General features: G+C 44.8%; 2 pseudogenes; both read right to left on the reverse strand.

The window, feature by feature from the left end:
• Positions 1–3144: 3144 nt before the first annotated feature.
• LOC138848579 (uncharacterized protein C2orf78 pseudogene) lies at positions 3145–9791 on the reverse strand (annotated as a pseudogene).
• Positions 9792–10045: 254 nt separating this feature from the next.
• On the reverse strand, positions 10046–13523 carry LOC149128054 (uncharacterized protein C2orf78-like; annotated as a pseudogene).
• Positions 13524–14231: the final 708 nt, after the last annotated feature.

The following is a 14231-nucleotide window of genomic DNA, read 5'->3' on the forward strand; positions in this document are numbered from 1 at the left end:
AACTAGTACCCATATAGGATGCTGGTGCTGCAGGTGGTGGCTTAACCCACTATGCCACAGCTCCAGGCCCTGTTTATATTTCTTCTGGTCTAGCCAGAGTCATTTTCTACTGGTGTTAAATTTACCCAGTTTTTTTTCAGTCCTAAGCACAGATTCCTTGTCTTCTGTCATTTTCCCCGTTTCTGAGTCTCTTAATGAGCCCATAATATCCTTCTCTTTTTGGCTTCCCTAGTCTGGGTTTACACTCCTTCCTACTTTTCAATTGTTATCCTTTTGTCTCCTATTCCCCAATCCAACTTTCATTTAATTTCATTCTTTTTTACTGTTTAAATTTTTTTTAAAGATTTATTTATTTATTTGAAAGGCAGAGATACAGAAAAGCAGAGTGAGAGCGAAAGAGACTGAGAGAGAGGGAGCGCAAGAGAGAGAGAGATATCTTCCAATTGCTGATACACTTCTGACATGGCTGCATTGGTTGGAGGCTGGGAAGAACCTAAGCAAAGAGTCAGGAGTTTTCCCCGGTGTCCCACGAGGGTGCAGGGGTCCAAGGACTTGGGTCATCTTCTGCTGCTTTCCCGGGCCATAGCAGAGAGCTGGATCAGAAGTGGAACAGACGGGTCTCCAACCGGCATCCATATGGGATGCTGGTGCTGCAGGCGGTGGTTTTACCCACCACACCACTGCACCGGCCCTTCATTTTATTCTTTGTAATGCAGACATAGCCCCACCATAACCAAAATAAAACACACAATATAAAGGATTATTTGTTATTTGTCTGTTATTTCTATGACATTTCCTTTATTTCATTTATTAATGCTTTCTGATGAGAAGTCTGCTGTGAGTCTAATTGGAGATCCTCTGAGAGTAATTTGACGTTTCTCTCTTGCATATTTTAGGATCTTTTCTTTATGTTTCACTGTGGTGAGTTTAATTACAACGTGTCGTGGTGAGGATCTCTTTTGGTCATGTTTACTGGGGGTTCTATGAGCTTCCTGTCCTAGGATGTCTCTGTCCTTCTCCAAACCCAGAAAGTTCTCTGCTAGTATCTCACTAAAAAGGCCTTCTAATCCTTTCTCTCTCTCCATGCCTTCAGGAACTCCTAGAACTCGAATGCTGGTTTTTTTAAATAGTATCCTGTAGATTCCCAACGATATTTTTTAGATTTCTAATTTCCTCTTCTTTTCTTTGGTTTGACTGTATGGTTTCCTGTGCTCTGTCTTCTAAGTCCGGTATTCTCTCTTCTGTTTCACTGACTCTGTTTTTTAGACTTTCTAATGTGTTTGTCATTTGATCTATTGAGCTCTTCATTTCATTTTGATTTCTCTTCACTATCACACTTTCCTGCTCTACTAGTTTCTGCGTTTCATTTTGATTCTTCCTTAAAATTTCATTTTCACGAGAGAGATTTTCAATCCTGTCCAATAAGGATTTCTGTAGTTCAAGGATTTGCTTTTGAAAACTGCTAAATGTTCTTATCATAAATTTTTTGAAATCCATATCTTGCATTTCTTCTATCTCATCATCTTCATAATCTTGGCTTGGGTTGTTTTGTTTATTTGAAGGCGTCATAGTGTCATCGTTGATCTTGTTCCCTCGATTTTTGTGTTTGTTGGTTGGCATTGTTAATTCTTCCCTCACTGTGAGTTTTTTTTATTATTATTATTTATACTATGTCTGTGTTAAGTGGACTGTCTGCTGTTGGAGGAGCCTTGGAGGCTTGAGATGGGTGTGGCCTGAGAGCTCTGCTTGGTTCTTCCAGGTTACAGGTGTGCAAAGGTGACACCCTCAGGTTATGCGTGGTAAATCTCTCTCTCTCTATTTATTTATTTATTTATTCTATTTTTTATTCAGGAGGTAAGTAATACCGCACGGCTGAGCAGAATTGATGGTATTTAGCTTCTGATCTCTGGCTTCTACCCAAAGAATCAGTGCTGGTTCAGTTTCTGCTGCGGACTCCCACTGGGTTGCCTAGGCTACTGAATTGTAGCCTTAGCTCTCCCCTTTTGTTATGTATATCCTGAGTGTGGCCTGCTCTTTGTCTCTTGCTGGCCTTTGCAAGGTTGGCAGAGAGAGAGAAACTTGTTTGTACCAGTACCCCCCACACCTTTTTTTCCCCTTCTCTCCTGTAGTCAGTCTGGTGAACTTTCCTGCCTCAAAGCCCGTTTCCCTCTAGATTTGTCCGCTGTTTCCCCGCCAATGTCTCCGGTTACTGAGCTCACCTCCCCTTCCAGCGGCGATGTGTGGACTCGGAGCCCTGGGCATCCCCGCTCTCCTCGCTAGTGTCTGTGTGACATCCACTTCCCTTCCCGCACTGGTGCGCAGACCCTGCAGCTCCCGCGGCTCGGCTTCCGCGCGGTGGGCAACCTTATTCTCCCAGTAGGTCCTCCAAGTCACAGCCACTAGACCCGGAAGAGTTTCCTCTGCAATTTTTTCCTGATCCTTTTTCTGAGGCTACCGTAACTCCACTTTTATTAAACTAAATTTTCCCGGACTATTGGTGCGCGTCCTCACTATTCCGCCTTCTTGGCTCCGCCCCTCCCATTCCAATTTGAGTTCATACTTTTTTTTTTTTTTTTGACAGGCAGAGTGGACAGTGAGAGAGAGAGACAGAGAGAAAGGTCCTTTGCCGTTGGTTCACCCTCCAATGGCCGCCGCGGCCGGTGCGCTGCGGACGGCGCACCGCGCTGATCCGATGGCAGGAGCCAGGAGCCAGATGCTTTTCCTGGTCTTCCATGGGGTGCAGGGCCCAAGCACCTGGGCCATCCTCCACTGCACTCCCTGGCCACAGCAGAGAGCTGGCCTGGAAGAGGGGCAACCGGGAAAGAATCCGGCGCCCCGACCGGAACTAGAACCCGGTGTGCCGGCGCCGCTAGGCGGAGGATTAGCCTAGTGAGCCGTGGCGCTGGCCCGAGTTCATACTTTCTTATGCAGACTTAGAACACCACCTCCACCAAAGAAAAATCACAACTAACATTGTCTCAAAACTCAAAAGACTTCTTTATTAATCATCTATAAATTAATTCTATTCTTTATTTCATTTTATTAATATATAAAAATATATATATGAATAGAGAAATTTGTATTTTGCTATAGGTATGTATATAGATGTGGAAAACCAAGTGCTATCAACAGTCTTAGTAACTCTTACACTGCATAGCCATAGTATCGAGAGATAGCCATCTCCTTTTCCCTCTCGATGAAAAACTGCAGTTTCCCCATAGAGGTGTATTTGGCAGCATTCTCACGCTGCTGTTGAGCCCGCCTCTTCAGAGCCTCTCGCTCTGGCCTCTGTTCTTCTGTGATGGGATCTGACACTACAGGCCCAAGAATATCAGGTTCCCTCCATGGAATTGGTTGGTGGCTGAAATCTTGGATGAGAAATGGGTTTTGAGGGTTGGGTGGTGACTGGAGCTTGGCCACAGCAGCAGAAACAGGCTCCCACTTGAGAGAAGTGTAAGATGATGTTTTGTTAGGTGCAGGCCTAGAGACAGCAGATGGAGGGATACTAGGCCGGGTAGGGTGCATCAAACCTGGTCGAGCTGCAATTGGCCGAGCTGGTCTGGCAGGATCCATGGAAGATGTGTTGGCAGGAGCTGCTTGGGGTGGACTGACTGTAGTAGGTTGAGCTGGATTAGTAGAAGCAGGCCGGGCAGGGTTCCCCAGAGTGGGCCGGTTTGAGGCAAGAGACAGTGGCCTCCGAGGAACAGGTCGAGGTTGAGGCTTACTGACATTGGGGAACGGCAGAGGTATCAACTTCACCTTTCCAGGTGGTGGCAGGTCATACACGGATGGAGATGCGCACCCTTTGTCAGCTTCACCATCCAGTTTCTGGGCACTGACTTGTGTTATCTCAGCACCTGCACCCTGCTGTGGGGTTGTCAGCAATGGTTTGATAGCTGAGGATGCACAGGGGTCTTTGATGTTGCTTGAATTTCCCAGGTTCCTGTAGGAAGAGAGGCCAGTTTTCTTATCGCACTTCTTCCCCAGCGCATGGAAAACCTGCACAGACTCTAGCATGTGCATGCCTAGGCAGCTTCTAGGTTTTTTGAAGCTCTCTTGGGTAAGCTCAGGCGGATTTCTCTTCCTCTTTGTCTTGGGGACGGAGGGTTTGTCTTCTGCCTTGACTTTGCTCCCTGACTGCTTGCTCTCTTGAGCTTTTGTAGAGTTGTTTTCTCTGGTTCTTCTGGCCTTTGCTTGCCCATCGCACTTGGTTTTCCTGGACCTTCTAGATGCAGCTTTCTGAGGTTTGATGTTTGATTTGTTGGCCATATTCACAGGATCCCTGTCACAGGCTGCAGCACTGCAAGGAACCACTTCTCCCTCTAACAGGAACTCTGGGTCCTTTGGCTGGATTTTGGTTTTGCTACTACCATTGATCGGTTCAGCAGCTTTACGCTTTTTCTTCCTGACTACATCGGAGAGACCCTTTATGTCTCTTGAACTGTCCTGCACCTGAGGCACCTGAGTCCCTTGGATGTCTCCAGTATCTGTGGCATTGCTTGCCATGGGACCATTGGGTTGGTCAAGATCTTCCAAGGAACTGAAGATCTGGGGAAGGCAAATCTCCTCCACCAGTGTGGTAATGTCTGCAAAGCCATTGCTAGCCTCAGTCCCATCTTCCAGTAACCCTTGATCCTCAAGGCTGAGGTTATTTCCCAGAATGGCATTTGTAGGATCAGGCTGCTTCTGTGGGCAAACAGGGTTATCAACACAAGCCAGCAGCTGACCTCTATCAGGGATTTCCAAAGGGAGCAGTGGAAGATCTTGGTTTTCTGCTGGGTCCTGGAAGGCATCCAGTGGCTTGGAAAGCTTGGTTTTGATGTCACCCAAATTGATAGTCTCTGTTTTCTCCTGGCTTTGATCTAGAGGTAGTACCAAGAGATTAGTGGAACTCTGCAGTGGAACTATCTTTGAAATGTCCCCTGTCTCAGATGGTGAGTCACTGTCAAGTAGCTGGATATTTCTGCTCCTGCAGGACTTGGGGAATTCTTCACTTTGTGGCAGACAGGATGTCTTGCTTATAGGTTGCAATCCACGGGAAGAAGTCTCCATCCCTGGGAAATTTTCCATCACTGCAAAAGAATCAAGGAAGAAATCAGTCTGTGGTATTTGAGGCGCCCGCACTACATATCAGTGCAGAATCTAAGCACTTTCCAGCCAGTGGACATGGATATGACTAGATCTTCCTAAGGACAAAGGCAACAGAGAGTTAGTCCTTGGCCTAGTTGTCTCTAGTATCATCGTTTCCTTGGCTTTGTCTTCACTGGATCATTACAGCAAAAAAAGGGGAAGTGGTTTTAAAGAATCAAATGTTTCACAAAACCTAGCATTCTCATATTGGATGTTTGTTTTCTGTCCACTCTTCTAGGCAAATACGAGCACCTCCCACCATGGAGTAGGAGGAAGTGGAGCTCTTTCTCATGATTGATGCAAGCAACCAAAGATTCTGGGCCTGTGGGTTTTTTTTTTTTTTTTTGACCGTGTCTCAGAACACATGATCTTAAATTGGGGGGAGGGGTCATTTGAGGAAACTAAAACTGTCATTCTGAAATTAAGAACTCTGAAATGCTTTACAAAGAGACTAAAGCAAGGGAGAATGGGAAGTGATGTGATGGTTTAGAGAAGCTGATCAGCTAAGGAAGTGAAAGTGTAGCATCCCTCAGTATGATCTTGGGCTTCTCTCGCATGTAGCATAGATTTCCCATCTAGATTACGTGTTCCTATACAGAGTTCAAAAGGGAGAGCACCGAGCAAGGGTAAGGGTTAAAGAGCCACCACTCTTGCTGCAGAGTTGATCTGCTTTTGACCTTATTCCTTTCCTGCCTAACTGTTTGCACTCACCTTGGAAACTTGTTCCTGTGATGGGTTGAGCAGGCACAGAGTAGTAGATTCCAGAGGTCGAGGCTGGTGGTGGGGCATCTGTGGGCTGAATCCTCTTGAGCACCATCACCATTTCTGGCTGAGGGGCAGACGCCACACTTCCCATGTATGTCACAGGGCCATAGGATTGCAGACAGGGGCCAAGTTCTCCAGAGAGCACATGCCCTACTGTGCCTTGATTATAGTAGTAGACCTGGCTTCCTTCTGCATATGGAAGGGACAGGCAGTTTCCCTGATTTGGAATCTGAGTTGCTGTCCCCTGATGCAGTGATGGATACAGAGGGACCATGGTATTGGCATCTGAAGTTTTGTTATATTGGGCTGTCATAGCCATGGAAGAAACACCAGTGTCCTGGTCAATGAGAGTTACAGTGAAGTCCTCGAGCGACGAGGACTTCTTTGCAGTGCGTCCTGTGATATTCCATTCAGAAATACCTGGGTAGGAGGCAGCAGAAGTGGAGATCTGGCTCTGGCCAGTAACTCCAGACAACAGAGTGGTGTTAGAATGTTGGCAAAGGTAGGCACTACCCATGAGTGGCTGGAAAGAGGTGGCAGCGGCTGATGGCAGTAGCCAAGCCGAACCGACAGTTGGAGCAGACACTCTGGAGAAGTCGCAGACGCTTCCTGGTAGGGAAGCTGCAGTGCCTACCATGGGAATAGAGAGCTGCAGGGAATCTGCAGTCCCAAGTAGGGATGGATTTTGGAAACTTCCTGTAGGAAACAAGAGCGAGATGGAAAAGGAATGAGATTGTTGAAGTTTTATCATTATCTTAGCATTATTGATACAAGAAAGAGCCTAACACCAGTATTCCTTCAGACACCAAGAAGCAAACAGTTCATGCTAGGCTATAAGTGCCAGAGCAGTTTTCTACCGTTGTGATACACTTTGTTTATTGTGGATTGTTGTACAGGCGTGGGGCAGATTCAAGACATTCATCATTGCCTAGACTAGAAGCCGCCTTCTCCCTGCCCTTCTTTCCCTTGAGCCTGCCCCCCAGGTTTGACTCCTAAGGACTTCCTGGAGGTGAAGCATTGTAGAACGAGGAGGTCTCTGGAGAACTTCTAACACTCTCATTTTACCAGTGAGGAAAGTGAGGCTCCTTGAGATCAGATTGACTTATTGGAGTTCTCCCATTGTGTTAGGGTCACTGCCAGGTTACAGAACCAACTCCCATTTCAGGACTCTGCAGATAAACACCTGAGCCTGGGAGAAGTGGAATTTGGAATGCAGGCATTTTTGGGTCCTTTGAAAAGTGGTTTCTTTACAAACAGTGCACTAGTGACCACTGTCATCTTTGGTGCATTGTTGTGTTTGTGCAGGGCACCTGCCATTGCCTAGAGTCCGCTTATAACCTAGTCCAGCTGGCGTTCAAGGCTCATTGTCTATCCTCTTCAAGCCTGCCTTCTGACCCCAGGTCAGAAAGACCTCCTAAGAGTCATTATAGTCACAACAGTGATAATGAATACATGAACAAATATGATTTTTAATGTGATTTATGTTGATGAAGATATAGTAAGTTCTGGAAGGACAGATGAAAATCCTGAAAACATATAATATGACAGAACTGTAAAGAATATAGGGATATTTCAAATAGTGCATAGAAAGTGAGAGGAAAAGATAAGATTACCTTGGTGCAAAACATGTTGTACTTTATTCCTATGAAGGGTCTTGAAAAAGCTCATGGTAATGTCTGCCATTAAGAAACTATGTATGGATATTAATATTTCTGACACCACAGTAACTTAGTGTTTACAGGATCTATTTGAAATGCCCTCATATGTAGATATTAATGAGAATTGGAATATATGACAAACAGCAAGGAATAGTAGATTACCACATGGTTCTGTCAACAAACCTGCAATAGTATGCAAGTGAATATTGTGTCCTCTATTTTTAGTGAATACTATTTAACAAAAGCATCCTACTTTAGGTGACTTTTGAATGAATTTCTAGCCAGCACATATAGAGAAAACATATCAATGAAAAAGTGTATAACAAGCAGCAGGATGCAGTGAATGTGTAAGTACCCATAATGTATGTGAACAAATACTTCATCAAAAACAAGTCCAAAACAGGTAGCCAAAAACTGAGTGTAAATAGATTCCTTTATTATGCTCATTCATATTACTCTGAATAGTCTCCAGTATGTAACAGATATCAATCTTATAGAAATAGAAATTTCAATAACTACAGCCATCTAAACACCCAACAAGAACACTGACGGTATCATGAAAATGTTTATATGTATGCTTGAAACCTGGATCCTTATCGTCTTCAGCCTATAGGAAAATGTCATCCCCAAAGCTTAGAAAAGACCGTAACTACCAAATAATTGTTTTAGAGAAATGTAAAACCAGAGGTGTGGGGCTCAACCTGTTACTTTTGTTTTTAGGTAGGTCTTTCACTTTTTGCTTAGTTCTAACAACAGTTAATGACTGTTAATCTGCAGGTACTCTGTTTTTGGAGGAAAATAATTATAAAGATGACAGACAGCCTTGACTTGAAATCTGTCACAGCTGGGGAATTTGTTCTCCTGTTGCAGAGTAGAGAATTTGCCCTTCTGCTGCAGAGGAGGATATATCATTTAAAAATGATTTTGATCATAGAAATAGGCAGCAGTTTAAAAATCAGAATGAACAAGAACACTGAAAATCCCATTTCCCCCAGTTCCCAAGTTAACTGCTTTTAGTCAAGTTCCGTGTTTGGAGGAAGCATCACTTCTAGTGCACATTTCTGATGTTCATTTTCAAAGCTGTCAGGTGTCTTCCATGTTCAAAGAGGCATGGGAAAAAAACAAAAACCAAACAACTGAGTATGCCTTTCTGAAAAGCTGCTTTCCCAGGGATTCTCAGTGCTAGCCTTGGTTTCCTTTCTGGTACATTAATGTAAGAATTTGCGCTGCTCTGAGTAAATTCCACCCTGTGCTCATTACTTTAAAATCTTATATCCTCCTCAACATTCCATGCCAAAAAGTCTCTTCTTTCCTTGAGAAATACTCTATGCTGCTCATCGCTATAATTCTTGAAATTTCCTTGTCATCATTTTTGTCTTTCCTCCCTCTTCTCAACACCTGTTGTCCCAAAGATCTTTTTCCTAGAATATCTGCCTATGTACAGGCCAGGCATCTCTATCCTCTCTCCCTATTTTCTGTTTTTAATCTATATTAAATAGAAAAACCCCAAATTTTGTGAATATTGCATTTTGAACAGAACTCAATTTGAAATACTAAAGTTGAAATGTTTTTGGAGGGAGACTATTAGAGTTGAAAAATCTTAGTGTATACCGTTAGTTTTCTATATGTCCTGGATGTTTTTCCCTCTATTTCTGTTGAAACAAGCACTCTCAAGTGACAGTCTCTGGTTTCATTTTCTGTGTGTATACCCTTTAAGATTCACCCATATGGGTGCCGGGTTCTAGTCTCAGTTGCTCCTCTTCTAGTCTAGCTCTCTGCTGTGGCTTGGGAGGGAAGTGGAGGATTTTCCATGCACTTGGGCTCCTGCACCTGCATGGGAGCCCAGGAGGAAGCACCTGGCTCCTGGCTTTGGATCGGCATAGCACTGGCCATAGCTGCCATTTGGGGAGTGAACCAACAGAAGGAAGACCTTTCTCTGTCTCTTTCTCTCACTGTCTAATTCTATCTGTCAGATAAAAAAAAAGAAAAGAGAGGGATTAGGGAGAATTAATTACTATCCTGATGTAGCAAATGAGGAAACAGGTGTTTTGGGAGAGTTGTGATTCGTCCAAAGTCACATAGCCAGTAACTGGTAAAGCCAAACTCGAAACTGAGTCTCCACGTTTCTAGTTCAATATTTAACCCCATCGTTCCAAGCTGTTTGGACTGTATTACTCAGTTTACATGGAAAAAACATGTAATGAAGAACTTTTAAAGGTTTCTTTTCTTACCTGACATGGTCAGGGACGAGGAAATATCAACGGTAGATATGAAGGTTGAAGAGACGATACAGAGGATGACTGGCTGGCTGGTGCCAGCGAGCACATGTGTCCAGTATGGAGGTCACTGGCTACTGGTCACTTGCGATGTTCCAAATTTGTTTACAGACAGCTCCATGGAAACCCCAAGATTCCACCAGGTGGTAGCAGGTTTGGTGGGAGAATGATGTCAGTAACATGCAGTTTAATGGTCTGAGGTAGCCAATAGGAAGGTCAGGATTCCCAGTGGGAAGAGGAGATTGGGTGGAGGGAATGGTGGACAGCTGTAGTGGCATCTTTAACAGAGCTATGGCAGTTGAACTCTGGGATGGTGAAATCCTGTAAAGACAGACTTCCCCAGCCACGCAGCTGTTAAACGGGGAAATCTTCTCAATGTTTCTCATACATGTTCATTAATGGAATCAATCAATGCTTACTTACTTTCTGTGTATTGTATATAGTGTCATACACATTTGTACAGTTTCCTGGGTTGGAGAGGAAGGGAAGGGAAGTCCAGATTGAGCGGTTATGGTGCTTCTGAAAGGATCTAGTTGATCTGATTAGTGAACTCCCTGGAGCTTTTAAAGACTAAAGGATTGACCCAGAGTTCCTTTGGCAACGTGGTTGAAGAGTAGAGTGAAGTTCACTGAGTGTGCCTTGTAGGGATGGTGTGGTCCAAGGCTGTTCCCTTGTGGTTTCTTCTCCATGAGTCCTAAGTTGCTTGGGCTTAGATGGGCCAAGTTGGACTTGCATCTTTCTTTGTCCCTTTCATCTTAGCCATTGTGTCTGGAACAAGACTTGTTCCTGTGGTCTTACATTTACAAATGTAAGAGGTATCCACTTCACCTTTCCAGGTGGTGGCAGGTCATACATGGATGGAGATGACTCTCTTTGTCAGCTTCTCCATCCAGTTTCTGGGCTTTGATGTGTGATTTTTCAGGACCTGTACTCTGCTGTGGGGTTGTCAGCAGTGGTTTGATAGCGAAAGGTGACTGGGGGTTTTTGTTGTTGTTTAGATTTCTAGGATCCCAGAGGAATGGAGTCCAGTATTACTGCTCTTGTTTTCCCACTCATGAGAAACCTGCATAGACTCTAGCGTGTGCATATTGGGGCAGCCATGGGTATTTTGGGAAGCTCTCTTGGGTAAGCTCAGGAGGATTTTCATCCTGTTCTTCTTGGGGATGGTTGGTTTGTCTTCTGCCTTGACTTTGCTTCCTGACTGCTTGCTCTCTTCAGCTTTCTTAGGGTTGTTTTCTCTGGTTCCTTTAGTCTTGTCCTGCCCGTGGCCCTTGGATATCCTGGACCTGCTGGATGCAGCTTTCTGAGGTTTGCTGTTAGGTTGTTGGGTCACTTTCACAGGATCCCTGTCACTGGCTGCAGCCCTGCAAGCGACCACTTTTCCCTCTAACAGGATCTCTGGGTCCTTTGGCTGGATTTGGGGAACACCACTGATAGCCTCCGTGGCTTCATGCTTGTTCATTCTGACTTCTTCAGAGAGATACTTTATGTCATTCGAACTGTCCTGCACCTGAGTCCCTTGGAAGTCTCCAGTATCTGTGGCAGTGCTTGCCATGGGACCATTGGGTGGGTCAAGATCTTCCAAGGAACTGAAGATCTGAGGAAAGCAAATCTCCTCCACCAGTGTAGTAATGTCTGCAAAGCCGCTGCTGGCCTCAGTCCCATCTTCAGGTAACCCTTGATCCTCAAGACTGAAGTTACTCTTTTCCAGATTGACATTTGTAGGACCAGGCTACTCCTCTCACCAACAACAGCATCAGTGCAAGCCAGAAGGTGATGATATCAGGTATTTCCAAAGGGAATAGTGGAGGATCTTGGTTTTCTGCTGGGTCCTGGAAGGTACCCAGCGACTTTTAAAGCTTGGTTTTAATCTCCCCAAAGGATTACTCGCCTTTTGCTCCTGATTCGGTTCTAGGGGCACTGCCCAGAAATTAAGAGGTCTTTGCACTGGAGCTATGATCGAAATATCTCCTAGCTCAGTTGGTGAGTCACTGTCAAGTATCTGGATATTTCTGGTACTGCAGGACTTGGGAAATTCTGCAGTTTTTGGCAGACAAAGTGTCTGGCTTGGAGGTTGCAATCCCAGAGAAATCCCTATCCCCAGAGAATTTTCCATCACTGCAAAGGAATCAAGGAAGAAGTCAGTCTGTGGTAAGCCAGCAGCTATGTTACACATCGGTGCAGCATCAGGCCCCTTTTATGTGAACCGTGCACTTCAACTAGCTAGCTCTCCCTAAGGACCATGGACAGAGAGTTAGGCAGTGACTCTTCTAGATTTTTTGTTTTTCTCTTCATGGAGTTGTTACGTCAAATCAAAAGAAAAACATGAAATGTTTTAGAGCCTAGCATTGTCATATAGGGTCTTTTCATTTCTGTCCATTCCCAGAGGGAATATGAAAACCTCACACCATGGCCTAGGAGTGGGTGGAGCTCTTCGTCATGAACTATATAAGCAAGGCCAGAATCTAGGCCAGTTTTCTTGGACAGGGTCTCTGAACATAGGATCAGAAATCCTGGTGTCAATTAAGTAAACTAAAACTCTAACTACCACTGAAGAAGTCTAGAGTGCCTTATGAGGAGACTAAAAGCAAGGGAGAACGGGAAGTGATGTGCTGGTTTAGGGAGACTGATTTGCTAGTATGTTCTGGACTTCTCTTACATGTGGCATAGACTTCTATCTGTATTAGGTGTTCTTATATAGAGTTTGCAAGTGCAGAGCACTGAGCAAGGGTAGTGGTTGAAGACCTACCACTCTCAGCTGCAGATTAGATGTCTGTTGTCCTTTTTCCTTTGCCACCTTTTTATTTGCTCTCACCTTGAATATTCGTACCAGTCATGGGTTGTGCAGGTACAGAGCAGTAGATTCCAGAGGACAAGGCTGGAGGCAGGACATTTGTGGGCTGAATCTTCTTTAGACCCGTCACCAAATCTTGGTGAGGGGCCGAAGCCACACTTCCTGTGTATGTCGCAGCAAAAGACATAGGATTGCAGGCAGGGGCCTCGTTTTCTGGACTATAGAGGCCCTACTGTCCTGTGACTGTAGTAATAGATCTGGATTCCTTCCTGGTATGGAAGTGACAGGCTGTGTCCCTGATCTGAGATCTGAATGACGCTCCTGCACAAGTAATGGGAAAAGGGGCCATATTATTGATACCTGAAGTATTGTCATATTGGGGTGTCATACACATGGAAGAAACACCTGTCTCACTGTCACTGATAGTTATACAAAAGTCTCTGTGTGACAAAGACTTCTTTGCAGTGTGTCCTGTGATATTCCATTCAGAAATACCTGGGTAGGAGGCAGCAGAAGTGGAGATCTGGCTCTGGTGAGTAACTCCGGATACATAGTTGTATTAAAATATTTGTAAAATGTAGGTAGTACCCATGAGTGGCTGGAAAGAGGTGCCAGTGGCTGATGCCAGTAGCCAAGCCGAACTGACATTTGGAGCAGATACCCTGGAGAAGTTGCAGACGCTTCCTGGTAGGGAAGCCGCACTGCTTACCATAGGTATGGAGAGCTGCAGGGAATTTGCAGTCCCAAGTAGGGATGGATTTTGGAAACTTTCTGTAGGAAACAAGAGACAGGTGGGAAATAGATGAGATTGTTGAAGTTGTATCATTATCTTAGCATTATGGATACCAGAAAGAGTCTAACACCAGTATTCCCTCAGTCACCAAGAAGTAAAGAGTTCATGCTAGGCTGTAAGTGCCAGTGAAGTTTTCTACCCTTATGATGCACTTTGTTTATTCTGGATTTTTGTACAGATTGGGGAAGACTCAAGTCATATATCATTGCCTAGACTTAAAGCCAGCTTCTCCCTGCCCTGTCTTTCCCTTGAGCCTGCCACCGCCCCCCACCCGGTTTGACTCCGAAGGACTTCCTGGAGGTGAAGCATTGTAGAACTAGTCTCTAGAGAACTTTTTTTTAAACTTTTATTTAATGAATATATATATCCAAAGTAGAGCTTATAGATTACAATGGCTCCCCCTCACATAACTTCCCTCCCACCCGCAACCCTCCCCTTTCCCGTTCATCTCCCATTCCATTCATGTCAAGATTCATTTTGAATTCTTCTAGAGAACTTCTAACACTCTCATTTTACCAGTGAGGAAAGTGAGGCTCCTCGAGATCAGATTGACTTACTGGAGTTCTCCCATTGTGTTAGGGTCACTGCCAGGTTACAGAACCAACTCCCGTTTCAGGACTCTGCAGATAAACACCTGAGCCTGGGAGAAGTGGAATTTGGAATGCAGGCATTTTTGGGTCCTTTGAAAAGTGGTTTCTTTGCAAACAATACACTTGTGGTTCACCCTCCAATGGCCGTGGCGGCCGGCACGCTGCGGCCGGCATACCCTGCTGATCCGAAGGCACGAGCCAGGTACTTATCCTGGTCTCCCATGG

The sequence above is a fragment of the Oryctolagus cuniculus genome, chromosome 2 (assembly GCF_051225735.1).
Source record: "Oryctolagus cuniculus isolate XC-2025 breed Fujian yellow rabbit chromosome 2, ASM5122573v1, whole genome shotgun sequence".
Taxonomy (NCBI): Eukaryota; Metazoa; Chordata; class Mammalia; order Lagomorpha; family Leporidae; genus Oryctolagus; species Oryctolagus cuniculus.